General features: G+C 42.5%; 33 non-coding genes and 5 pseudogenes across 33 annotated transcripts; all 38 read left to right on the top strand.

Annotated features, from left to right (window-relative positions):
* The first annotated feature begins 416 nt into the window (after window positions 1–416).
* Window positions 417–535, top strand: LOC113758161. Its single transcript, XR_003466605.1, has one exon. It is a non-coding gene; the product is annotated as a 5S ribosomal RNA (ribosomal RNA).
* Window positions 536–930: 395 nt separating this feature from the next.
* LOC113758181 lies at window positions 931–1049 on the top strand. The gene has a single exon (XR_003466624.1). It is a non-coding gene; the product is annotated as a 5S ribosomal RNA (ribosomal RNA).
* Window positions 1050–1465: 416 nt separating this feature from the next.
* LOC113758170 lies at window positions 1466–1584 on the top strand. The gene has a single exon (XR_003466613.1). It is a non-coding gene; the product is annotated as a 5S ribosomal RNA (ribosomal RNA).
* Window positions 1585–2000: 416 nt separating this feature from the next.
* LOC113758148 lies at window positions 2001–2118 on the top strand. Its single transcript, XR_003466593.1, has one exon. It is a non-coding gene; the product is annotated as a 5S ribosomal RNA (ribosomal RNA).
* A 417-nt stretch (window positions 2119–2535) lies between these two features.
* Window positions 2536–2651, top strand: LOC113758139 (annotated as a pseudogene).
* A 437-nt stretch (window positions 2652–3088) lies between these two features.
* On the top strand, window positions 3089–3207 carry LOC113758169. The gene has a single exon (XR_003466612.1). It is a non-coding gene; the product is annotated as a 5S ribosomal RNA (ribosomal RNA).
* A 964-nt stretch (window positions 3208–4171) lies between these two features.
* Window positions 4172–4290, top strand: LOC113758167. Its single transcript, XR_003466611.1, has one exon. It is a non-coding gene; the product is annotated as a 5S ribosomal RNA (ribosomal RNA).
* Window positions 4291–4705: 415 nt separating this feature from the next.
* Window positions 4706–4824, top strand: LOC113758140 (annotated as a pseudogene).
* Window positions 4825–5240: 416 nt separating this feature from the next.
* Window positions 5241–5359, top strand: LOC113758160. Its single transcript, XR_003466604.1, has one exon. It is a non-coding gene; the product is annotated as a 5S ribosomal RNA (ribosomal RNA).
* Window positions 5360–5754: 395 nt separating this feature from the next.
* LOC113758180 lies at window positions 5755–5873 on the top strand. The gene has a single exon (XR_003466623.1). It is a non-coding gene; the product is annotated as a 5S ribosomal RNA (ribosomal RNA).
* Window positions 5874–6287: 414 nt separating this feature from the next.
* Window positions 6288–6406, top strand: LOC113758189. The gene has a single exon (XR_003466631.1). It is a non-coding gene; the product is annotated as a 5S ribosomal RNA (ribosomal RNA).
* A 413-nt stretch (window positions 6407–6819) lies between these two features.
* LOC113758188 lies at window positions 6820–6938 on the top strand. Its single transcript, XR_003466630.1, has one exon. It is a non-coding gene; the product is annotated as a 5S ribosomal RNA (ribosomal RNA).
* Window positions 6939–7932: 994 nt separating this feature from the next.
* On the top strand, window positions 7933–8051 carry LOC113758166. Its single transcript, XR_003466610.1, has one exon. It is a non-coding gene; the product is annotated as a 5S ribosomal RNA (ribosomal RNA).
* Window positions 8052–8465: 414 nt separating this feature from the next.
* LOC113758175 lies at window positions 8466–8584 on the top strand. Its single transcript, XR_003466618.1, has one exon. It is a non-coding gene; the product is annotated as a 5S ribosomal RNA (ribosomal RNA).
* Window positions 8585–9000: 416 nt separating this feature from the next.
* Window positions 9001–9118, top strand: LOC113758147. The gene has a single exon (XR_003466592.1). It is a non-coding gene; the product is annotated as a 5S ribosomal RNA (ribosomal RNA).
* A 416-nt stretch (window positions 9119–9534) lies between these two features.
* On the top strand, window positions 9535–9653 carry LOC113758176. The gene has a single exon (XR_003466619.1). It is a non-coding gene; the product is annotated as a 5S ribosomal RNA (ribosomal RNA).
* A 416-nt stretch (window positions 9654–10069) lies between these two features.
* Window positions 10070–10188, top strand: LOC113758151. The gene has a single exon (XR_003466596.1). It is a non-coding gene; the product is annotated as a 5S ribosomal RNA (ribosomal RNA).
* Window positions 10189–10603: 415 nt separating this feature from the next.
* LOC113758157 lies at window positions 10604–10722 on the top strand. The gene has a single exon (XR_003466601.1). It is a non-coding gene; the product is annotated as a 5S ribosomal RNA (ribosomal RNA).
* Window positions 10723–11138: 416 nt separating this feature from the next.
* Window positions 11139–11255, top strand: LOC113758186. The gene has a single exon (XR_003466628.1). It is a non-coding gene; the product is annotated as a 5S ribosomal RNA (ribosomal RNA).
* A 415-nt stretch (window positions 11256–11670) lies between these two features.
* Window positions 11671–11789, top strand: LOC113758192 (annotated as a pseudogene).
* A 416-nt stretch (window positions 11790–12205) lies between these two features.
* Window positions 12206–12324, top strand: LOC113758159. The gene has a single exon (XR_003466603.1). It is a non-coding gene; the product is annotated as a 5S ribosomal RNA (ribosomal RNA).
* Window positions 12325–12719: 395 nt separating this feature from the next.
* Window positions 12720–12838, top strand: LOC113758179. Its single transcript, XR_003466622.1, has one exon. It is a non-coding gene; the product is annotated as a 5S ribosomal RNA (ribosomal RNA).
* Window positions 12839–13254: 416 nt separating this feature from the next.
* Window positions 13255–13373, top strand: LOC113758165. Its single transcript, XR_003466609.1, has one exon. It is a non-coding gene; the product is annotated as a 5S ribosomal RNA (ribosomal RNA).
* Window positions 13374–13789: 416 nt separating this feature from the next.
* On the top strand, window positions 13790–13908 carry LOC113758164. Its single transcript, XR_003466608.1, has one exon. It is a non-coding gene; the product is annotated as a 5S ribosomal RNA (ribosomal RNA).
* Window positions 13909–14324: 416 nt separating this feature from the next.
* On the top strand, window positions 14325–14443 carry LOC113758183. Its single transcript, XR_003466626.1, has one exon. It is a non-coding gene; the product is annotated as a 5S ribosomal RNA (ribosomal RNA).
* A 415-nt stretch (window positions 14444–14858) lies between these two features.
* Window positions 14859–14977, top strand: LOC113758144. Its single transcript, XR_003466589.1, has one exon. It is a non-coding gene; the product is annotated as a 5S ribosomal RNA (ribosomal RNA).
* A 449-nt stretch (window positions 14978–15426) lies between these two features.
* LOC113758141 lies at window positions 15427–15552 on the top strand (annotated as a pseudogene).
* Window positions 15553–15969: 417 nt separating this feature from the next.
* On the top strand, window positions 15970–16088 carry LOC113758153. Its single transcript, XR_003466597.1, has one exon. It is a non-coding gene; the product is annotated as a 5S ribosomal RNA (ribosomal RNA).
* A 415-nt stretch (window positions 16089–16503) lies between these two features.
* LOC113758172 lies at window positions 16504–16622 on the top strand. The gene has a single exon (XR_003466615.1). It is a non-coding gene; the product is annotated as a 5S ribosomal RNA (ribosomal RNA).
* Window positions 16623–17036: 414 nt separating this feature from the next.
* On the top strand, window positions 17037–17155 carry LOC113758163. Its single transcript, XR_003466607.1, has one exon. It is a non-coding gene; the product is annotated as a 5S ribosomal RNA (ribosomal RNA).
* Window positions 17156–17569: 414 nt separating this feature from the next.
* On the top strand, window positions 17570–17688 carry LOC113758174. Its single transcript, XR_003466617.1, has one exon. It is a non-coding gene; the product is annotated as a 5S ribosomal RNA (ribosomal RNA).
* Window positions 17689–18104: 416 nt separating this feature from the next.
* Window positions 18105–18222, top strand: LOC113758146. The gene has a single exon (XR_003466591.1). It is a non-coding gene; the product is annotated as a 5S ribosomal RNA (ribosomal RNA).
* A 963-nt stretch (window positions 18223–19185) lies between these two features.
* LOC113758185 lies at window positions 19186–19304 on the top strand. The gene has a single exon (XR_003466627.1). It is a non-coding gene; the product is annotated as a 5S ribosomal RNA (ribosomal RNA).
* Window positions 19305–19718: 414 nt separating this feature from the next.
* LOC113758173 lies at window positions 19719–19837 on the top strand. The gene has a single exon (XR_003466616.1). It is a non-coding gene; the product is annotated as a 5S ribosomal RNA (ribosomal RNA).
* Window positions 19838–20253: 416 nt separating this feature from the next.
* Window positions 20254–20371, top strand: LOC113758145. Its single transcript, XR_003466590.1, has one exon. It is a non-coding gene; the product is annotated as a 5S ribosomal RNA (ribosomal RNA).
* Window positions 20372–21320: 949 nt separating this feature from the next.
* Window positions 21321–21439, top strand: LOC113758138. Its single transcript, XR_003466586.1, has one exon. It is a non-coding gene; the product is annotated as a 5S ribosomal RNA (ribosomal RNA).
* Window positions 21440–21855: 416 nt separating this feature from the next.
* On the top strand, window positions 21856–21974 carry LOC113758150. Its single transcript, XR_003466595.1, has one exon. It is a non-coding gene; the product is annotated as a 5S ribosomal RNA (ribosomal RNA).
* A 415-nt stretch (window positions 21975–22389) lies between these two features.
* Window positions 22390–22508, top strand: LOC113758191 (annotated as a pseudogene).
* The last annotated feature ends 163 nt before the right edge of the window (window positions 22509–22671 follow it).

Raw genomic sequence — 22671 nt, 5'->3', positions numbered from 1 at the left:
TCTCTTTTTTGCTTCGAAATTCAAATTTTCTATTCGTTCTTTATCCTGTAGTAATTTAGGTCCTTCGGAACGATTGCTTTATATTTTGCTTCTTCTCGAAGGATGAAGGCGGATCTGAAGGCGCGAGAGAATTCAGGAACGGTACGGCTCGATCAAAGCCCGGATCATCGCTCAAATTTGTCGGCGCAAATGTATCAGCGCTAGCGTGATGGATTGATTTGATGACAATTTATTGTTGCGCGATGAGGGAAAAAAACAGGGTGCAAATCAATAACAAAAAAAAATATGAAAGCAAATAAACAAAAGGGTAAGAGAAAAATGCTTGAATTGACGCTTAAAATGAATTTCGGTCTAGAAAAGCCACACTGCTTCGCAGGACGGGGTAGTTTAAAAGAATAAAGTGAAAGGAACATGGCGGGTACGATCATACCAGCACTAATGCACCGGATCCCATCAGAACTCCGAAGTTAAGCATGCTTGGGCGAGAGTAGTACTAGGATGGGTGACCCCCTGGGAATTCTTCTTGTTGCACCCCTCTTTTTTTTGTTTCGAAATCCAAATTTCCTATTCGTTCTTTATCCTGTAGTAATTTAGCTCCGTCGGAACGATTGCTTAATATTTTGCTTCTTGTCGAAGCGTGAAGGAGGATCTGAAGGCGCGAGACAAATCAGGAACGGTACGGCTCGATCAAATTTGTCGACGCAAATGTATCACCGCAAGCGTGAAGGATTGATTTCATGATAATTTAGAGTTGCGGGATGATGGAAAAAAACAGGGTGCAAATCAATAACAAAAAAAATATAAAGTAAATAAATAAAAGGATAAGAGGAAAATGCTTCAATTGACGCTTAAAATGAATTCCGGTCCAGAAAAGCCACACTGCTTCGCTGGACGGGGTAGTTTAAAAGAATAAAGCGAAAGGAACGTTATGGGTGCGATCATACCAGCACTAATGCACCGTATCCCATCAGAACTCCGAAGTTAAGCGTGCTTGGGCGTAAGCAGTATTAGGATGGGTGACCCCCTGGGAAGTCCTCGTGATGCACCCCTCTCTTTTTTGTTTCGAAATTCAAATTTCCTATTCGTTCTTTATCCTGTAGTAATTTAGCTCCGTCGGAACGATTGCTTAATATTTTGCTTCGTGTCGAAGCGTGAAGGAGGATCTGAAGGCGCGAGACAAATCAGGAACGGTACGGCTCGATCAAAGCCCGGATCGTCGCTCAAATTTGTCGGCGCAAATGTATCAGCGCAAGCGTGAAGGATTGATTTCATGACAATTTAGAGTTGCGGGATGATGGAAAAAAACAGGGGGCAAATCAATAACAAAAAAAAATATGAAAGCAAATAAATAAAAGGATAATAGGAAAATGCTTGAATTGACGCTTAAAATGAATTTCGGTCTAGAAAAGCCACACTGCTTCGCAGGACGGGGTAGTTTAAAAGAATAAAGCGAAAGGAATATGGCGGGTGCGATCATACCAGCACTAATGCACCGGATCCCATCAGAACTTCGAAATTAAGCGTGTTTGGGCGAGAGTAGTACTTGGATTGGTGACCCCCTGGGAAGTCCTCGTGTTGCACCCCTCTCTTTTTTGTTTCGAAATCCAAATTTCCTATTCGTTCTTTATCCTGTAGTAATTTAGCTCCGTCGGAACGATTGCTTAATATTTTGTTTCTTGTCGAAGCGTGAAGGAGGATCTGAAGGCGCGAGACAAATCAGGAACGGTACGGCTCGATCAAAGCCCGGATCGTCGCTCAAATTTGTCGGCGCAAATGTATCAGCGCAAGCGTGAAGGATTGATTTCATGATAATTTAGAGTTGCGGGATGATGGAAAAAAATAGGGGGCAAATCAATAACAAAAAAAAATATGAAAGCAAATAAATAAAAGGATAATAGGAAAATGCTTCAATTGACACTTAAAATGAATTTCGGTCTAGAAAAGCCACACTGCTTCGCAGGACGGGGTAGTTTAAAAGAATAAAGCGAAAGGAACATGGCGGGTGCGATCATACCAGCACTAATGCACCGGATCCCATCAGAACTCCGAAGTTAAGCATGCTTGGGCGAGAGTAGTACTAGGATGGGTGACCCCTGGGAATTCCTCTTGTTGCACCCCTCTTTTTTTTTGTTCGAAATCCAAATTTCGTATTCGTTCTTTATCCTGTATTAATTTGCTCCGTCGGAACGATTGCTTAATATTTTTGCTTCTGTCGAAGCGTGAAGCGAGGATCTGAAGCGTCGAGACAAATTTCAGGAACGTACGGCTCGATCAAAAAGCCCGGCATCGTCGTCAAATTTGTCGGCGCAAATGTATCACCGCAAGCGTGAAGGATTGATTTCATGATAATTTAGAGTTGCGGGATGATGGAAAAAAACAGGGTGCAAATCAATAACAAAAAAAATATAAAGTAAATAAATAAAAGGATAAGAGGAAAATGCTTCAATTGACGCTTAAAATGAATTCCGGTCCAGAAAAGCCACACTGCTTCGCTGGACGGGGTAGTTTAAAAGAATAAAGCGAAAGGAACGTGATGGGTGCGATCATACCAGCACTAATGCACCGTATCCCATCAGAACTCCGAAGTTAAGCGTGCTTGGGCGTAAGCAGTATTAGGATGGGTCCCCTGGAAAGTCCTCGTGATGCATCCCCTCTCTTTTTTGTTTTCGAAATTCCACATTTCCTATTGTTCTTTATCCGTGTAGTAATTGCTTCGTCGGATACGATTTGCTTGCATTTTTTGGCCTTTCGTGTCGAAGCGTGAAGGGAGGATTCTGAAGGCGCGAGACAGAATCAGCGCATCGGTACGGGCTTCTGGATCAGAAGCCGGATCGGTCGGCTCAAATTTGTCACCGGCGCAAATGTATCAGGCGCCAGAGCGTGAAGGATTGATTTCATGAAATTTAGAGTTGCGGGATGATGGAAATAAAACAGGGGGCAAATCAATAACAAAAAATATGAAAGCAAATTTAAATAAAGGAATAGGCAAATGCTTGAACTTGACGCTTAAAATGAATTCCGGTCTAGAAAAGCCACACTGCTTCGCTGGGCGGGGTAGTTTAAAAGAATAAAGCGAAAGGAATATGGCGGGTGCGATCATACCAGCACTAATGCACCGGATCCCATCAGAACTTCGAAATTAAGCGTGTTTGGGCGAGAGTAGTACTTGGATTGGTGACCCCCTGGGAAGTCCTCGTGTTGCACCCCTCTCTTTTTTGTTTCGAAATCCAAATTTCCTATTCGTTCTTTATCCTGTAGTAATTTAGCTCCGTCGGAACGATTGCTTAATATTTTGCTTCTTGTCGAAGCGTGAAGGAGGATCTGAAGGCGCGAGACAAATCAGGAATGGTACGGCTCGATCAAAGCCCGGATCGTCGCTCAAATTTGTCGGCGCAAATGTATCAGCGCAAGCGTGAAGGATTGATTTCATGATAATTTAGAGTTGCGGGATGATGGAAAAAAATAGGGTGCAAATCAATAACAAAAAAAATATAAAGTAAATAAATAAAAGGATAAGAGGAAAATGCTTCAATTGACGCTTAAAATGAATTCCGGTATAGAAAAGCCACACTGCTTCGCTGGACGGGGTAATTTAAAAGAATAAAAGCGAAGGAACATGGCGGGTGGATTTCAATACCGAGCACTAATGCACGCGGATCCCCAATCAGAACTCCGAAGTTAAGCCATTGCTTGGGCGACGAGTAAGAGTAGTACTAGGATGGGTGACCCCCTGGGAATTCCTCTTGTTGCACCCCTCTCTTTTTTGTTTCGAAATTCAAATTTTCTATTCGTTCTTTATCCTGTAGTAATTTAGGTCCTTCGGAACGATTGCTTTATATTTTGCTTCTGCTCGAAGCATGAAGGCGGATCTGAAGGCGCGAGACAAATCAGGAACGGTACGGCTCGATCAAAGCCCGGATCGTCGCTCAAATTTGTCGGCGCAAATGTATCAGCGCAAGCGTGAAGGATTGATTTCATGATAATTTAGAGTTGCGGGATGATGGAAAAAAACAGGGGGCAAATCAATAACAAAAAAAAATATGAAAGCAAATAAATAAAAGGATAATAGGAAAATGCTTGAATTGACGCTTAAAATGAATTTCGGTCTAGAAAAGCCACACTGCTTCGCAGGACGGGGTAGTTTAAAAGAATAAAGCGAAAGGAATATGGCGGGTGCGATCATACCAGCACTAATGCACCGGATCCCATCAGAACTTCGAAATTAAGCGTGTTTGGGCGAGAGTAGTACTTGGATTGGTGACCCCCTGGGAAGTCCTCGTGTTGCACCCCTCTCTTTTTTGTTTCGAAATCCAAATTTCCTATTCTTTCTTTATCCTGTAGTAATTTAGCTCCGTCGGAACGATTGCTTAATATTTTGCTTCTTGTCGAAGCGTGAAGGAGGATCTGAAGGCGCGAGACAAATCAGGAACGGTACGGCTCGATCAAAGCCCGGATCGTCGCTCAAATTTGTCGGCGCAAATGTATCAGCGCAAGCGTGAAGGATTGATTTCATGATAATTTAGAGTTGCGGGAAGATGGAAAAAAACAGGGTGCAAATCAATAACAAAAAAAAATATAAAGTAAATAAATAAAAGGATAAGAGGAAAATGCTTCAATTGACGCTTAAAATGAATTCCGGTCTAGAAAAGCCACACTGCTTCGCTGGACGGGGTAGTTTAAAAGAATAAAGTGAAAGGAACGTTGTGGGTGAGATCATACCAGCACTAATGCACCGTATCCCATCAGAACTCCGAAGTTAAGCGTGCTTGGGCGTGAGCAGTATTAGGATGGGTGATCCCTTGGGAATTGTTCTTGTTGCACCCCTCTCTTTTTTGCTTCGGAATTCAAATTTTCTATTCGTTCTTTATCCTGTAGTAATTTAGGTCCTTCGGAACGATTGCTTTATATTTTGCTTCTTCTCGAAGGATGAAGGCGGATCTGAAGGCGCGAGAGAATTCAGGAACGGTACGGCTCGATCAAAGCCCGGATCATCGCTCAAATTTGTCGGCGCAAATGTATCAGCGCTAGCGTGATGGATTGATTTGATGACAATTTATTGTTGCGCGATGAGGGAAAAAAACAGGGTGCAAATCAATAACAAAAAAAAATATGAAAGCAAATAAACAAAAGGGTAAGAGAAAAATGCTTGAATTGACGCTTAAAATGAATTTCGGTCTAGAAAAGCCACACTGCTTCGCAGGACGGGGTAGTTTAAAAGAATAAAGTGAAAGGAACATGGCGGGTACGATCATACCAGCACTAATGCACCGGATCCCATCAGAACTCCGAAGTTAAGCATGCTTGGGCGAGAGTAGTACTAGGATGGGTGACCCCCTGGGAATTCTTCTTGTTGCACCCCTCTTTTTTTTGTTTCGAAATCCAAATTTCCTATTCGTTCTTTATCCTGTAGTAATTTAGCTCCGTCGGAACGATTGCTTAATATTTTGCTTCTTGTCGAAGCGTGAAGGAGGATCTGAAGGCGCGAGACAAATCAGGAACGGTACGGCTCGATCAAATTTGTCGACGCAAATGTATCACCGCAAGCGTGAAGGATTGATTTCATGATAATTTAGAGTTGCGGGATGATGGAAAAAAACAGGGTGCAAATCAATAACAAAAAAAATATAAAGTAAATAAATAAAAGGATAAGAGGAAAATGCTTCAATTGACGCTTAAAATGAATTCCGGTCCAGAAAAGCCACACTGCTTCGCTGGACGGGGTAGTTTAAAAGAATAAAGCGAAAGGAACGTTATGGGTGCGATCATACCAGCACTAATGCACCGTATCCCATCAGAACTCCGAAGTTAAGCGTGCTTGGGCGTAAGCAGTATTAGGATGGGTGACCCCCTGGGAAGTCCTCGTGATGCACCCCTCTCTTTTTTGTTTCGAAATCCAAATTTCCTATTCGTTCTTTATCCTGTAGTAATTTAGCTCCGTCGGAACGATTGCTTAATATTTTGCTTCGTGTCGAAGCGTGAAGGAGGATCTGAAGGCGCGAGACAAATCAGGAACGGTACGGCTCGATCAAAGCCCGGATCGTCGCTCAAATTTGTCGGCGCAAATGTATCAGCGCAAGCGTGAAGGATTGATTTCATGATAATTTAGAGTTGCGGGATGATGGAAAAAAATAGGGGGCAAATCAATAACAAAAAAAATATAAAGTAAATAAATAAAAGGATAAGAGGAAAATGCTTCAATTGACGCTTAAAATGAATTCCGGTCTAGAAAAGCCACACTGCTTCGCTGGACGGGGTAGTTTAAAAGAATAAAGCGAAAGAAATATGGCGGGTGCGATCATACCAGCACTAATGCACCGGATCCCATCAGAACTTCGAAATTAAGCGTGTTTGGGCGAGAGTAGTATTTGGATTGGTGACCCCCTGGGAAGTCCTCGTGTTGCCACCCCTCTCTTTTTGTTTCGAAATCCAAATTCCTATTCGTTCTTTATCCTGTTAGAATTTAGCTCCGTCGGAACGAGCTTAATATTTTGCTTCTTGTCGAAGCGTGAAGGAGGATCTGAAGGCGTGAGACAAATCAGGAACGGTACGGCTCGATCAAAGCCCGGATCGTCGCTCAAATTTGTCGGCGCAAATGTATCAGCGCAAGCGTGAAGGATTGATTTCATGATAATTTAGAGTTGCGGGATGATGGAAAAAAATAGGGGGCAAATCAATAACAAAAAAAAATATGAAAGCAAATAAATAAAAGGATAATAGGAAAATGCTTCAATTGACACTTAAAATGAATTTCGGTCTAGAAAAGCCACACTGCTTCGCAGGACGGGGTAGTTTAAAAGAATAAAGCGAAAGAAACATGGCGGGTGCGATCATACCAGCACTAATGCACCGGATCCCATCAGAACTCCGAAGTTAAGCATGCTTGGGCGAGAGTAGTACTAGGATGGGTGACCCCCTGGGAATTCCTCTTGTTGCACCCCTCTCTTTTTTGTTTCGAAATTCAAATTTTCTATTCGTTCTTTATCCTGTAGTAATTTAGGTCCTTCGGAACAATTGCTTTATATTTTGCTTCTTCTCGAAGCATGAAAGCGGATCTGAAGGCGCGAGACAAATCAGGAACGGTACGGCTCGATCAAAGCCCGAATCGTCGCTCAAATTTGTCGGCGCAAATGTATCAGCGCAAGCGTGAAGGATTGATTTCATGATAATTTTGAGTTGCGGGATGATGGAAAAAAACAGGGGGCAAATCAATAACAAAAAAAAATATGAAAGCAAATAAATAAAAGGATAATAGGAAAATGCTCTGAATTGACGCTTAAAATGAATCGCCGTCTTAGCAAAAGCCAACTGCTTCGCAGGAACGGGGCCGGCTGGTTTAAAAGAATAAAGCGAAAGGAATTATGGCGGGTTGCCGATCATACCAGCACAATGCACCGAGATCCCATCAGAAACTTCGAAATTAGCGTGTTTTGGGGGCCGAGATAGCTACTGGGAATTGGTGACCCGCCTGCCGGAAGTCCTCGTGCTGCACCCCTCTCTTTTTTGCTTTCGAAATCCAAATTTCCTATCCGCTTCTTTATCCTGTAGTAATTTAGCTCCGTCGGAACGATTGTAATATTTTGTTTCTTGTCGAAGCGTGCAAGAGAGGATCTGAAGGCGCGAGACAAATCAGGAACGGTACGGCTCGATCAAAGCCCGGATCGTCGCTCCAAAAAAATTTTAGTCGCGCGCAATGTAATCAGCCGCAAGCCTGTGAAGGATTGCATTTCATGATAATTTAGAGTTGCCGGGGCTATTGATGGAACAAAACAGGCGCCTGCAAATCAATAACAAAAAAAAAATAAAGTAAAAATAAACAGGATAAGAGGCGAAAAATGCTTCAATTGACGCTTAAAATGAATTTCCGCGTCTTAGAAAAGCACACTGCTTCGCTGGACGGGGTAGTTTAAAAGAATAAAGCGAAAGAAATATGGCGGGTGCGATCATACCAGCACTAATGCACCGGATCCCATCAGAACTTCGAAATTAAGCGTGTTTGGGCGAGAGTAGTACTTGGATTGGTGACCCCCTGGGAAGTCCTCGTGTTGCACCCCTCTCTTTTTTGTTTCGAAATCCAAATTTCCTATTCGTTCTTTATCCTGTAGTAATTTAGCTCCGTCGGAACGATTGCTTAATATTTTGCTTCTTGTCGAAGCGTGAAGGAGGATCTGAAGGCGCGAGACAAATCAGGAACGGTACGGCTCGATCAAAGCCCGGATCGTCGCTCAAATTTGTCGGCGCAAATGTATCAGCGCAAGCGTGAAGGATTGATTTCATGATAATTTAGAGTTGCGGGATGATGGAAAAAAATAGGGTGCAAATCAATAACAAAAAAAGTATAAAGTAAATAAATAAATGGATAAGAGGAAAATGCTTCAATTGACGCTTAAAATGAATTCCGGTCTAGAAAAGCCACACTGCTTCGCTGGACGGGGTAGTTTAAAAGAATAAAGCGAAAGGAACGTTGTGGGTGCGATCATACCAGCACTAATGCACCGTATCCCATCAGAACTCCGAAGTTAAGCGTGCTTGGGCGTGAGCAGTATTAGGATGGGTGACCCCTTGGGAATTCCTCTTGTTGCACCCCTCTCTTTTTTGTTTCGAAATTCAAATTTTCTATTCGTTCTTTATCCTGTAGTAATTTAGGTCCTTCGGAACGATTGCTTTATATTTTGCTTCTTCTCGAAGCATGAAGGCGGATCTGAAGGCGCGAGAGAATTCAGGAACGGTACGGCTCGATCAAAGCCCGGATCATCGCTCAAATTTGTCGGCGCAAATGTATCGGCGCTAGCGTGATGGATTGATTTCATGACAATTTATTGTTGCGCGATGAGGGAAAAAAACAGGGTGCAAATCAATAACAAAAAAAAATATGAAAGCAAATAAATAAAAGGATAAGAGAAAAATGCTTGAATTGACGCTTAAAATGAATTTCGGTCTAGAAAAGCCACGCTGCTTCGCAGGACGGGGTAGTTTAAATGAATAAAGCGAAAGGAACATGGCGGGTGCGATCATACCAGCACTAATGCACCGGATCCCATCAGAACTCCGAAGTTAAGCATGCTTGGGCGAGAGTAGTACTAGGATGGGTGACCCCTGGGAATTCCTCTTGTTGCACCCCTCTTTTTTTTGTTTCGAAATTCAAATTTTCTATTCGTTCTTTATCCTGTAGTAATTTAGGTCCTTCGGAACGATTGCTTTATATTTTGCTTCTTCTCGAAGCATGAAGGCGGATCTGAAGGCGCGAGACAAATCAGGAACGGCACGGCTCGATCAAAGCCCGGATCGTCGCTCAAATTTGTCGGCGCAAATGTATCAGCGCAAGCGTGAAGGATTGATTTCATGATAATTTAGAGTTGCGGGATGATGGAAAAAAACGGGGGGCAAATCAATAAAAAAAAATATATATGAAAGCAAATAAATAAAAGGATAATAGGAAAATGCTTGAATTGACGCTTAAAATGAATTTCGGTCTAGAAAAGCCACACTGCTTCGCAGGACGGGGTAGTTTAAAAAATAATGCGAAAGGAACATGGCGGGTGCGATCATACCAGCACTAATGCACCGGATCCCATCAGAACTCCGAAGTTAAGCATGCTTGGGCGAGAGTAGTACTAGGATGGGTGACCCCCTGGGAATTCCTCTTGTTGCACCCCTCTCTTTTTTGTTTCGAAATTCAAATTTTCTATTCGTTCTTTATCCTGTAGTAATTTAGGTCCTTCGGAACAATTGCTTTATATTTTGCTTCTTCTCGAAGCATGAAAGCGGATCTGAAGGCGCGAGACAAATCAGGAACGGTACGGCTCGATCAAAGCCCGAATCGTCGCTCAAATTTGTCGGCGCAAATGTATCAGCGCAAGCGTGAAGGATTGATTTCATGATAATTTAGAGTTGCGGGATGATGGAAAAAAACAGGGGGCAAATCAATAACAAAAAAAAATATGAAAGCAAATAAATAAAAGGATAATAGGAAAATGCTTGAATTGACGCTTAAAATGAATTTCGGTCTAGAAAAGCCACACTGCTTCGCAGGACGGGGTAGTTTAAAAGAATAAAGCGAAATGAACATGGCGGGTACGATCATACCAGCACTAATGCACCGGATCCCATCAGAACTCCGAAGTTAAGCATGCTTGGGCGAGAGTAGTACTAGGATGGGTGACCCCCTGGGAATTCCTCTTGTTGCACCCCCCTCTTTTTTGTTTCGAAATTCAAATTTTCTATTCGTTCTTTATCCTGTAGTAATTTAGGTCCTTCGGAACGATTGCTTAATATTTTGCTTCTTGTCAAAGCGTGAAGGAGGATCTGAAGGCGCGAGACAAATTAGGAACGGTACGGCTCGATCAAAGCCCGGATCGTCGCTCAAATTTGTCGGCGCAAATGTATCACCGCAAGCGTGAAGGATTGATTTCATGATAATTTAGAGTTGCGGGAAGATGGAAAAAAACAGGGTGCAAATCAATAACAAAAAAAAATATAAAGTAAATAAATAAAAGCATAAGAGGAAAATGCTTCAATTGACGCTTAAAATGAATTCTGGTCTAGAAAAGCCACACTGCTTCGCTGGACGGGGTAGTTTAAAAGAATAATGCGAAAGGAACATGGCGGGTGCGATCATAGCAGCACTAATGCACCGGATCCCATCAGAACTCCGAAGTTAAGCATGCTTGGGCGAGAGTAGTACTAGGATGGGTGACCCCCTGGGAATTCCTCTTGTTGCACCCCTCTCTTTTTTGTTTCGAAATTCAAAATTTCTATTCGTTCTTTATCCTGTAGTAATTTAGGTCCTTCGGAACGATTGCTTTATATTTTGCTTCTTCTCGAAGCATGAAGGCGGATCTGAAGGCGCGAGACAAATCAGGAACGGTACGGCTCGATCAAAGCCCGAATCGTCGCTCAAATTTATCGGCGCAAATGTATCAGCGCAAGTGTGAAGGATTGATTTCATGATAATTTAGAGTTGCGGGATGATGGAAAAAAACAGGGGGCAAATCAATAACAAAAAAAAATATGAAAGCAAATAAATAAAAGGATAATAGGAAAATGCTTGAATTGACGCTTAAAATGAATTTCGGTCTAGAAAAGCCACACTGCTTCGCAGGACGGGGTAGTTTAAAAGAATAAAGCGAAAGGAACATGGCGGGTGCGATCATACCAGCACTAATGCACGGATCCCATCAGAACTCCGAAGTTAAGCATGCTTGGGCGAGAGTAGTACTAGGATGGGTGACCCCTGGGAATTCCTCTTGTTGCACCCCTCTTTTTTTTGTTTCGAAATTCAAATTTTCTATTCGTTCTTTATCCTGTAGTAATTTAGGTCCTTCGGAACGATTGCTTAATATTTTGCTTCTTGTCAAAGCGTGAAGGAGGATCTGAAGGCGCGAGACAAATTAGGAACGGTACGGCTCGATCAAAGCCCGGATCGTCGCTCAAATTTGTCGGCGCAAATGTATCACCGCAAGCGTGAAGGATTGATTTCATGATAATTTAGAGTTGCGGGAAGATGGAAAAAAACAGGGTGCAAATCAATAACAAAAAAAAATATAAAGTAAATAAATAAAAGGATAAGAGGAAAATGCTTCAATTGACGCTTAAAATGAATTCCGGTCTAGAAAAGCCACACTGCTTCGCTGGACGGGGTAGTTTAAAAGAATAAAGTGAAAGGAACGTTGTGGGTGAGATCATACCAGCACTAATGCACCGTATCCCATCAGAACTCCGAAGTTAAGCGTGCTTGGGCGTGAGCAGTATTAGGATGGGTGACCCCTTGGGAATTGTTCTTGTTGCACCCCTCTCTTTTTTGCTTCGAAATTCAAATTTTCTATTCGTTCTTTATCCTGTAGTAATTTAGGTCCTTCGGAACGATTGCTTTATATTTTGCTTCTTCTCGAAGGATGAAGGCGGATCTGAAGGCGCGAGAGAATTCAGGAACGGTACGGCTCGATCAAAGCCCGGATCATCGCTCAAATTTGTCGGCGCAAATGTATCAGCGCTAGCGTGATGGATTGATTTGATGACAATTTATTGTTGCGCGATGAGGGAAAAAAACAGGGTGCAAATCAATAACAAAAAAAAATATGAAAGCAAATAAACAAAAGGGTAAGAGAAAAATGCTTGAATTGACGCTTAAAATGAATTTCGGTCTAGAAAAGCCACACTGCTTCGCAGGACGGGGTAGTTTAAAAGAATAAAGTGAAAGGAACATGGCGGGTACGATCATACCAGCACTAATGCACCGGATCCCATCAGAACTCCGAAGTTAAGCATGCTTGGGCGAGAGTAGTACTAGGATGGGTGACCCCCTGGGAATTCTTCTTGTTGCACCCCTCTTTTTTTTGTTTCGAAATCCAAATTTCCTATTCGTTCTTTATCCTGTAGTAATTTAGCTCCGTCGGAACGATTGCTTAATATTTTGCTTCTTGTCGAAGCGTGAAGGAGGATCTGAAGGCGCGAGACAAATCAGGAACGGTACGGCTCGATCAAATTTGTCGACGCAAATGTATCACCGCAAGCGTGAAGGATTGATTTCATGATAATTTAGAGTTGCGGGATGATGGAAAAAAACAGGGTGCAAATCAATAACAAAAAAAATATAAAGTAAATAAATAAAAGGATAAGAGGAAAATGCTTCAATTGACGCTTAAAATGAATTCCGGTCCAGAAAAGCCACACTGATTCGCTGGACGGGGTAGTTTAAAAGAATAAAGCGAAAGGAACGTTATGGGTGCGATCATACCAGCACTAATGCACCGTATCCCATCAGAACTCCGAAGTTAAGCGTGCTTGGGCGTAAGCAGTATTAGGATGGGTGACCCCCTGGGAAGTCCTCGTGATGCACCCCTCTCTTTTTTGTTTCGAAATTCAAATTTCCTATTCGTTCTTTATCCTGTAGTAATTTAGCTCCGTCGGAACGATTGCTTAATATTTTGCTTCGTGTCGAAGCGTGAAGGAGGATCTGAAGGCGCGAGACAAATCAGGAACGGTACGGCTCGATCAAAGCCCGGATCGTCGCTCAAATTTGTCGGCGCAAATGTATCAGCGCAAGCGTGAAGGATTGATTTCATGATAATTTAGAGTTGCGGGATGATGGAAAAAAACAGGGGGCAAATCAATAACAAAAAAAAATATGAAAGCAAATAAATAAAAGGATAATAGGAAAATGCTTGAATTGACGCTTAAAATGAATTTCGGTCTAGAAAAGCCACACTGCTTCGCAGGACGGGGTAGTTTAAAAGAATAAAGCGAAAGGAATATGGCGGGTGCGATCATACCAGCACTAATGCACCGGATCCCATCAGAACTTCGAAATTAAGCGTGTTTGGGCGAGAGTAGTACTTGGATTGGTGACCCCCTGGGAAGTCCTCGTGTTGCACCCCTCTCTTTTTTGTTTCGAAATCCAAATTTCCTATTCGTTCTTTATCCTGTAGTAATTTAGCTCCGTCGGAACGATTGCTTAATATTTTGCTTCTTGTCGAAGCGTGAAGGAGGATCTGAAGGCGTGAGACAAATCAGGAACGGTACGGCTCGATCAAAGCCCGGATCGTCGCTCAAATTTGTCGGCGCAAATGTATCAGCGCAAGCGTGAAGGATTGATTTCATGATAATTTAGAGTTGCGGGATGATGGAAAAAAATAGGGGGCAAATCAATAACAAAAAAAAATATGAAAGCAAATAAATAAAAGGATAATAGGAAAATGCTTCAATTGACACTTAAAATGAATTTCGGTCTAGAAAAGCCACACTGCTTCGCAGGACGGGGTAGTTTAAAAGAATAAAGCGAAAGGAACATGGCGGGTGCGATCATACCAGCACTAATGCACCGGATCCCATCAGAACTCCGAAGTTAAGCATGCTTGGGCGAGAGTAGTACTAGGATGGGTGACCCCCTGGGAATTCCTCTTGTTGCACCCCTCTCTTTTTTGTTTCGAAATTCAAATTTTCTATTCGTTCTTTATCCTGTAGTAATTTAGGTCCTTCGGAACGATTGCTTTATATTTTGCTTCTGCTCGAAGCATGAAGGCGGATCTGAAGGCGCGAGACAAATCAGGAACGGTACGGCTCGATCAAAGCCCGGATCGTCGCTCAAATTTGTCGGCGCAAATGTATCAGCGCAAGCGTGAAGGATTGATTTCATGATAATTTAGAGTTGCGGGATGATGGAAAAAAACAGGGGGCAAATCAATAACAAAAAAAAATATGAAAGCAAATAAATAAAAGGATAATAGGAAAATGCTTGAATTGACGCTTAAAATGAATTTCGGTCTAGAAAAGCCACACTGCTTCGCAGGACGGGGTAGTTTAAAAGAATAAAGCGAAAGGAATATGGCGGGTGCGATCATACCAGCACTAATGCACCAGATCCCATCAGAACTTCGAAATTAAGCGTGTTTGGGCGAGAGTAGTACTTGGATTGGTGACCCCCTGGGAAGTCCTCGTGTTGCACCCCTCTCTTTTTTGTTTCGAAATCCAAATTTCCTATTCGTTCTTTATCCTGTAGTAATTTAGCTCCGTCGGAACGATTGCTTAATATTTTGCTTCTTGTCGAAGCGTGAAGGAGGATCTGAAGGCGCGAGACAAGTCAGGAACGGTACGGCTCGATCAAAGCCCGGATCGTCGCTCAAATTTGTCGGCGCAAATGTATCAGCGCAAGCGTGAAGGATTGATTTCATGATAATTTAGAGTTGCGGGATGATGGAAAAAAATAGGGGGCAAATCAATAACAAAAAAAATATGAAAGCAAATAAATAAAAGGATAATAGGAAAATGCTTCAATTGACACTTAAAATGAATTTCGGTCTAGAAAAGCCACACTGCTTCGCAGGACGGGGTAGTTTAAAAGAATAAAGCGAAAGGAACATGGCGGGTGCGATCATACCAGCACTAATGCACCGGATCCCATCAGAACTCCGAAGTTAAGCATGCTTGGGCGAGAGTAGTACTAGGATTGGTGACCCCCTGGGAAGTCCTCGTGTTGCACACCTCTCTTTTTTGTTTCGAAATCCAAATTTCCTATTCGTTCTTTATCCTGTAGTAATTTAGCTCCGTCGGAACGATTGCTTAATATTTTGCTTCTTGTCGAAGCGTGAAGGAGGATCTGAAGGGGCGAGAGCAAATGATAGGAAGCGGTACGGCTCGATCAAAGCCGCGGATGCGTCGCTCAAGATTTGTGCGGCGCAAATGTATCACAGCAAAGCGTGTAAGGATTGATTTCATGGATAATTTAGAGTTGGGCGGGAAGATGGAAAAAAACAGGGTGCAAATCAAGTAACAAAAAAAAATATGAAAAGTAAGATAAAATGAAAAGCATAAGAGGAAAATGCTTCATGTTGACGCTTAACAATGAATTCTGGTCTATAGAACAAGCCCACACTGCTTTCGCTGGGACGGGGTAGTTAAATAAACGAATACTGCGAAAGAGGAACATGGGCGGGGTGCGAGTCAATACCAGCACTAATGCAACCGGGATCCGCATCAGAACTCCGAAGTTAAATGCATGCTTGGGCGAGAGTAGTACTAGGATGGGTGACCCCCTGGGAATTCCTCTTGTTGCTCCCCTCTCTTTTTTGTTTCGAAATTCAAATTTTCTATTCGTTCTTTATCCTGTAGTAATTTAGGTCCTTCGGAACGATTGCTTTATATTTTGCTTCTTCTCGAAGCATGAAGGCGGATCTGAAGGCGCGAGACAAATCAGGAACGGCACGGCTCGATCAAAGCCCGGATCGTCGCTCAAATTTGTCGGCGCAAATGTATCAGCGCAAGCGTGAAGGATTGATTTCATGATAATTTAGAGTTGCGGGATGATGGAAAAAAACGGGGGGCAAATCAATAACAAAAAAAAAATATGAAAGCAAATAAATAAAAGGATAATAGGAAAATGCTTGAATTGACGCTTAAAATGAATTTCGGTCTAGAAAAGCCACACTGCTTCGCAGGACGGGGTAGTTTAAAAGAATAATGCGAAAGGAACATGGCGGGTGCGATCATACCAGCACTAATGCACCGGATCCCATCAGAACTCCGAAGTTAAGCATGCTTGGGCGAGAGTAGTACTAGGATGGGTGACCCCCTGGGAATTCCTCTTGTTGCACCCCCCTCTTTTTTGTTTCGAAATTCAAATTTTCTATTCGTTCTTTATCCTGTAGTAATTTAGGTCCTTCGGAACGATTGCTTAATATTTTGCTTCTTGTCAAAGCGTGAAGGAGGATCTGAAGGCGCGAGACAAATCAGGAACGGTACGGCTCGATCAAAGCCCGGATCGTCGCTCAAATTTGTCGGCGCAAATGTATCACCGCAAGCGTGAAGGATTGATTTCATGATAATTTAGAGTTGCGGGAAGATGGAAAAAAACAGGGTGCAAATCAATAACAAAAAAAAATATAAAGTAAATAAATAAAAGGATAAGAGGAAAATGCTTCAATTGACGCTTAAAATGAATTCCGGTCTAGAAAAGCCACACTGCTTCGCAGGACGGGGTAGTTTAAAAGAATAAAGCGAAAGGAACATGGCGGGTGCGATCATACCAGCACTAATGCACCGGATCCCATCAGAACTCCGAAGTTAAGCGTGCTTGGGCGTGAGCAGTATTAGGACGGGTGACCCCCTGGGAATTCCTCTTGTAGCACCCCACTCTTTTTTGTTTCGAAATTTAAATTTTCTATTCGTTCTTTATCCTGTAGTAATTTAGGTCCTTCGGAACGATTGTTTTATATTTTGCTTCTTTCAAAGCGTGAAGGAGGATCTGAAGGCGCGAGACAAATCAGGAACGGTACGGCTCGATCAAAGCCCGGATCGTCGCTCAAATTTGTCGGCGCAAATGTATCACCGCAAGCGTGAAGGATTGATTTCATGATAATTTAGAGTTGCGGGAAGATGGAAAAAAACAGGGTGCAAATCAATAACAAAAAAAAATATAAAGTAAATAAATAAAAGGATAAGAGGAAAATGCTTCAATTGACGCTTAAAATGAATTCCGGTCTAGAAAAGCCACACTGCTTCGCTGGACGGGGTAGTTTAAAAGAATAAAGCGAAAGAAATATGGCGGGTGCGATCATACCAGCACTAATGCACCGGATCCCATCAGAACTTCGAAATTAAGCGTGTTTGGGCGAGAGTAGTACTTGGATTGGTGACCCCCTGGGAAGTCCTCGTGTTGCACCCCTCTCTTTTTTGTTTCGAAATCCAAATTTCCTATTCGTTCTTTATCCTGTAGTAATTTAGCTCCGTCGGAACGATTGCTTAATATTTTGCTTCTTGTCGAAGCGTGAAGGAGGATCTGAAGGCGCGAGACAAATCAGGAACGGTACGGCTCGATCAAAGCCCGGATCGTCGCTCAAATTTGTCGGCGCAAATGTATCACCGCAAGCGTGAAGGATTGATTTCATGATAATTTAGAGTTGCGGGATGATGGAAAAAAATAGGGTGCAAATCAATAACAAAAAAAGTATAAAGTAAATAAATAAAAGGATAAGAGGAAAATGCTTCAATTGACGCTTAAAATGAATTCCGGTCTAGAAAAGCCACACTGCTTCGCTGGACGGGGTAGTTTAAAAGAATAAAGCGAAAGGAACGTTGTGGGTGCGATCATACCAGCACTAATGCACCGTATCCCATCAGAACTCCGAAGTTAAGCGTGCTTGGGCGTGAGCAGTATTAGGATGGGTGACCCCTTGGGAATTCCTCTTGTTGCACCCCTCTCTTTTTTGTTTCGAAATTCAAATTTTCTATTCGTTCTTTATCCTGTAGTAATTTAGGTCCTTCGGAACGATTGCTTTATATTTTGCTTCTTCTCGAAGCATGAAGGCGGATCTGAAGGCGCGAGAGAATTCAGGAACGGTACGGCTCGATCAAAGCCCGGATCATCGCTCAAATTTGTCGGCGCAAATGTATCGGCGCTAGCGTGATGGATTGATTTCATGACAATTTATTGTTGCGCGATGAGGGAAAAAAACAGGGTGCAAATCAATAACAAAAAAAAATATGAAAGCAAATAAATAAAAGGATAAGAGAAAAATGCTTGAATTGACGCTTAAAATGAATTTCGGTCTAGAAAAGCCACACTGCTTCGCAGGACGGGGTAGTTTAAAAGAATAAAGCGAAAGGAACATGGCGGGTGCGATCATACCAGCACTAATGCACCGGATCCCATCAGAACTCCGAAGTTAAGCATGCTTGGGCGAGAGTAGTACTAGGATGGGTGACCCCTGGGAATTCCTCTTGTTGCACCCCTCTTTTTTTTGTTTCGAAATTCAAATTTTCTATTCGTTCTTTATCCTGTAGTAATTTAGGTCCTTCGGAACGATTGCTTAATATTTTACTTCTTGTCAAAGCGTGAAGGAGGATCTGAAGGCGCGAGACAAATTAGGAACGGTACGGCTCGATCAAAGCCCGGATCGTCGCTCAAATTTGTCGGCGCAAATGTATCACCGCAAGCGTGAAGGATTGATTCATGATAATTTAGAGTTGCGGGATGATGGAAAAAACGGGGGCAAATCAATAACAAAAAAAAATATGAAAGCAAATAAATAAAAGGATAATAGGAAAATGCTTTCAATTGGACGCGTTAAAGATGAATTCCGGTCTAGAAAAAGCCCACACTGCCTTCGCTGGGCGGGGTAGTTTAAAAGAATAAAGCGAAAGGAATATGGCGGACGTGCCGATCATTACCAGCACCTATATGCACCGGATTCGCCATCAGAACTGTCGAAATTTAAGCGTGGTTGGGCGAGAGTAGTACTAGGATTGGTGACCCCCTGGGAAGTCCTCGTGTTGCACCCCTCTCTTTTTTGTTTCGAAATCCAAATTTCCTATTCGTTCTTTATCCTGTAGTAATTTAGCTCCGTCGGAACGATTGCTTAATATTTTGCTTCTTGTCGAAGCGTGAAGGAGGATCTGAAGGCGCGAGACAAATCAGGAATGGTACGGCTCGATCAAAGCCCGGATCGTCGCTCAAATTTGTCGGCGCAAATGTATCAGCGCAAGCGTGAAGGATTGATTTCATGATAATTTAGAGTTGCGGGATGATGGAAAAAAATAGGGTGCAAATCAATAACAAAAAAAATATAAAGTAAATAAATAAAAGGATAAGAGGAAAATGCTTCAATTGACGCTTAAAATGAATTCCGGTCTAGAAAAGCCACACTGCTTCGCTGGACGGGGTAGTTTAAAAGAATAAAGCGAAAGAAATATGGCGGGTGCGATCATACCAGCACTAATGCACCGGATCCCATCAGAACTTCGAAATTAAGCGTGTTTGGGCGAGAGTAGTATTTGGATTGGTGACCCCCTGGGAAGTCCTCGTGTTGCACCCCTCTCTTTTTTGTTTCGAAATCCAAATTTCCTATTCGTTCTTTATCCTGTAGTAATTTAGCTCCGTCGGAACGATTGCTTAATATTTTGCTTCTTGTCGAAGCGTGAAGGAGGATCTGAAGGCGCGAGACAAATCAGGAACGGTACGGCTCGATCAAAGCCCGGATCGTCGCTCAAATTTGTCGGCGCAAATGTATCAGCGCAAGCGTGAAGGATTGATTTCATGATAATTTAGAGTTGCGGGATGATGGAAAAAAATAGGGTGCAAATCAATAACAAAAAAAGTATAAAGTAAATAAATAAATGGATAAGAGGAAAATGCTTCAATTGACGCTTAAAATGAATTCCGGTCTAGAAAAGCCACACTGCTTCGCTGGACGGGGTAGTTTAAAAGAATAAAGCGAAAGGAACGTTGTGGGTGCGATCATACCAGCACTAATGCACCGTATCCCATCAGAACTCCGAAGTTAAGCGTGCTTGGGCGTGAGCAGTATTAGGATGGGTGACCCCTTGGGAATTCCTCTTGTTGCACCCCTCTCTTTTTTGTTTCGAAATTCAAATTTTCTATTCGTTCTTTATCCTGTAGTAATTTAGGTCCTTCGGAACGATTGCTTTATATTTTGCTTCTTCTCGAAGCATGAAGGCGGATCTGAAGGCGCGAGAGAATTCAGGAACGGTACGGCTCGATCAAAGCCAGGATCATCGCTCAAATTTGTCGGCGCAAATGTATCGGCGCTAGCGTGATGGATTGATTTCATGACAATTTATTGTTGCGCGATGAGGGAAAAAAACAGGGTGCAAATCAATAACAAAAAAAAATATGAAAGCAAATAAATAAAAGGATAAGAGAAAAATGCTTGAATTGACGCTTAAAATGAATTTCGGTCTAGAAAAGCCACGCTGCTTCGCAGGACGGGGTAGTTTAAATGAATAAAGCGAAAGGAACATGGCGGGTGCGATCATACCAGCACTAATGCACCGGATCCCATCAGAACTCCGAAGTTAAGCATGCTTGGGCGAGAGTAGTACTAGGATGGGTGACCCCTGGGAATTCCTCTTGTTGCACCCCTCTTTTTTTTGTTTCGAAATTCAAATTTTCTATTCGTTCTTTATCCTGTAGTAATTTAGGTCCTTCGGAACGATTGCTTAATATTTTGCTTCTTGTCAAAGCGTGAAGGAGGATCTGAAGGCGCGAGACAAATTAGGAACGGTACGACTCGATCAAAGCCCGGATCGTCGCTCAAATTTTTCGGCGCAAATGTATCACCGCAAGCGTGAAGGATTGATTTCATGATAATTTAGAGTTGCGGGATGATGGAAAAAAACAGGGTGCAAATCAATAACAAAAAAAATATAAATAAAATAACATAAAGGATTAAGAGGAAATGCTTCAATTGGACGGCTTAAAAATGGATTCCGGTCTAGAAAAGCCACACTGCTTCGCTGGCGGGCGTAGTTTAAAAGAATAAGCGAAAGAACATGGCGGCTTACGATCATACCAGCACTAATGCACGGATCCATCAGAACTCCGAAGTTTAAAGCATGCGTTGGGCAGAGTAGTACAGATGGGTGACCCCCTGGGAATCCTTCTTGTTGCACCCCCCTCTTTTTTGTTTTCGAAATTCAAAATTTCTATTCGTTCTTTTATCCTGTAGTAATTTAGTCCTTCGGAACGATTGCTTAATATTTTGCTTCTTGTCAAAGCGTGAAGGAGGATCTGAAGGCGCGAGACAAATCAGGAACGGTACGGCTCGATCAAAGCCCGGATCGTCGCTCAAATTTGTCGGCGCAAATGTATCACCGCAAGCGTGAAGGATTGATTTCATGATAATTTAGAGTTGCGGGAAGATGGAAAAAAACAGGGTGCAAATCAATAACAAAAAAAAATATAAAGTAAATAAATAAAAGGATAAGAGGAAAATGCTTCAATTGACGCTTAAAATGAATTCCGGTCTGGAAAAGCCACACTGCTTCGCTGGACGGGGTAGTTTAAAAGAATAATGCGAAAGGAACATGGCGGGTGCGATCATACCAGCACTAATGCACCGGATCCCATCAGAACTCCGAAGTTAAGCATGCTTGGGCGAGAGTAGTACTAGGATGGGTGACCCCCTGGGAATTCCTCTTGTTGCACCCCTCTCTTTTTTGTTTCGAAATTCAAATTTTCTATTCGTTCTTTATCCTGTAGTAATTTAGGTCCTTCGGAACGATTGCTTTATATTTTGCTTCTTCTCGAAGCATGAAGGCGGATCTGAAGGCGCGAGACAAATCAGGAACGGTACGGCTCGATCAAAGCCCGAATCGTCGCTCAAATTTGTCGGCGCAAATGTATCAGCGCAAGTGTGAAGGATTGATTTCATGATAATTTAGAGTTGCGGGATGATGGAAAAAAACAGGGGGCAAATCAATAACAAAAAAAAATATGAAAGCAAATAAATAAAAGGATAATAGGAAAATGCTTGAATTGACGCTTAAAATGAATTTCGGTCTAGAAAAGCCACACTGCTTCGCAGGACGGGGTAGTTTAAAAGAATAAAGCGAAAGGAACATGGCGGGTACGATCATACCAGCACTAATGCACCGGATCCCATCAGAACTCCGAAGTTAAGCATGCTTGGGCGAGAGTAGTACTAGGATGGGTGACCCCCTGGGAATTCCTCTTGTTGCACCCCCCTCTTTTTTGTTTCGAAATTCAAATTTTCTATTCGTTCTTTATCCTGTAGTAATTTAGGTCCTTCGGAACGATTGCTTAATATTTTGCTTCTTGTCAAAGCGTGAAGGAGGATCTGAAGGCGCGAGACAAATTAGGAACGGTACGGCTCGATCAAAGCCCGGATCGTCGCTCAAATTTGTCGGCGCAAATGTATCACCGCAAGCGTGAAGGATTGATTTCATGATAATTTAGAGTTGCGGGAAGATGGAAAAAAACAGGGTGCAAATCAATAACAAAAAAAAATATAAAGTAAATAAATAAAAGGATAAGAGGAAAATGCTTCAATTGACGCTTAAAATGAATTCCGGTCTAGAAAAGCCACACTGCTTCGCTGGACGGGGTAGTTTAAAAGAATAAAGTGAAAGGAACGTTGTGGGTGAGATCATACCAGCACTAATGCACCGTATCCCATCAGAACTCCGAAGTTAAGCGTGCTTGGGCGTGAGCAGTATTAGGATGGGTGACCCCTTGGGAATTGTTCTTGTTGCACCCCTCTCTTTTTTGCATCGGAATTCAAATTTTCTATTCGTTCTTTATCCTGTAGTAATTTAGGTCCTTCGGAACGATTGCTTTATATTTTGCTTCTTCTCGAAGGATGAAGGCGGATCTGAAGGCGCGAGAGAATTCAGGAACGGTACGGCTCGATCAAAGCCCGG

Source organism: Coffea eugenioides, unplaced genomic scaffold (assembly GCF_003713205.1).
Source record: "Coffea eugenioides isolate CCC68of unplaced genomic scaffold, Ceug_1.0 ScVebR1_374;HRSCAF=1042, whole genome shotgun sequence".
Taxonomy (NCBI): domain Eukaryota; kingdom Viridiplantae; phylum Streptophyta; class Magnoliopsida; order Gentianales; family Rubiaceae; genus Coffea; species Coffea eugenioides.
Note: the sequence above shows the minus strand (reverse complement) of the source record. Positions and strands in the feature narration are given on the sequence as shown.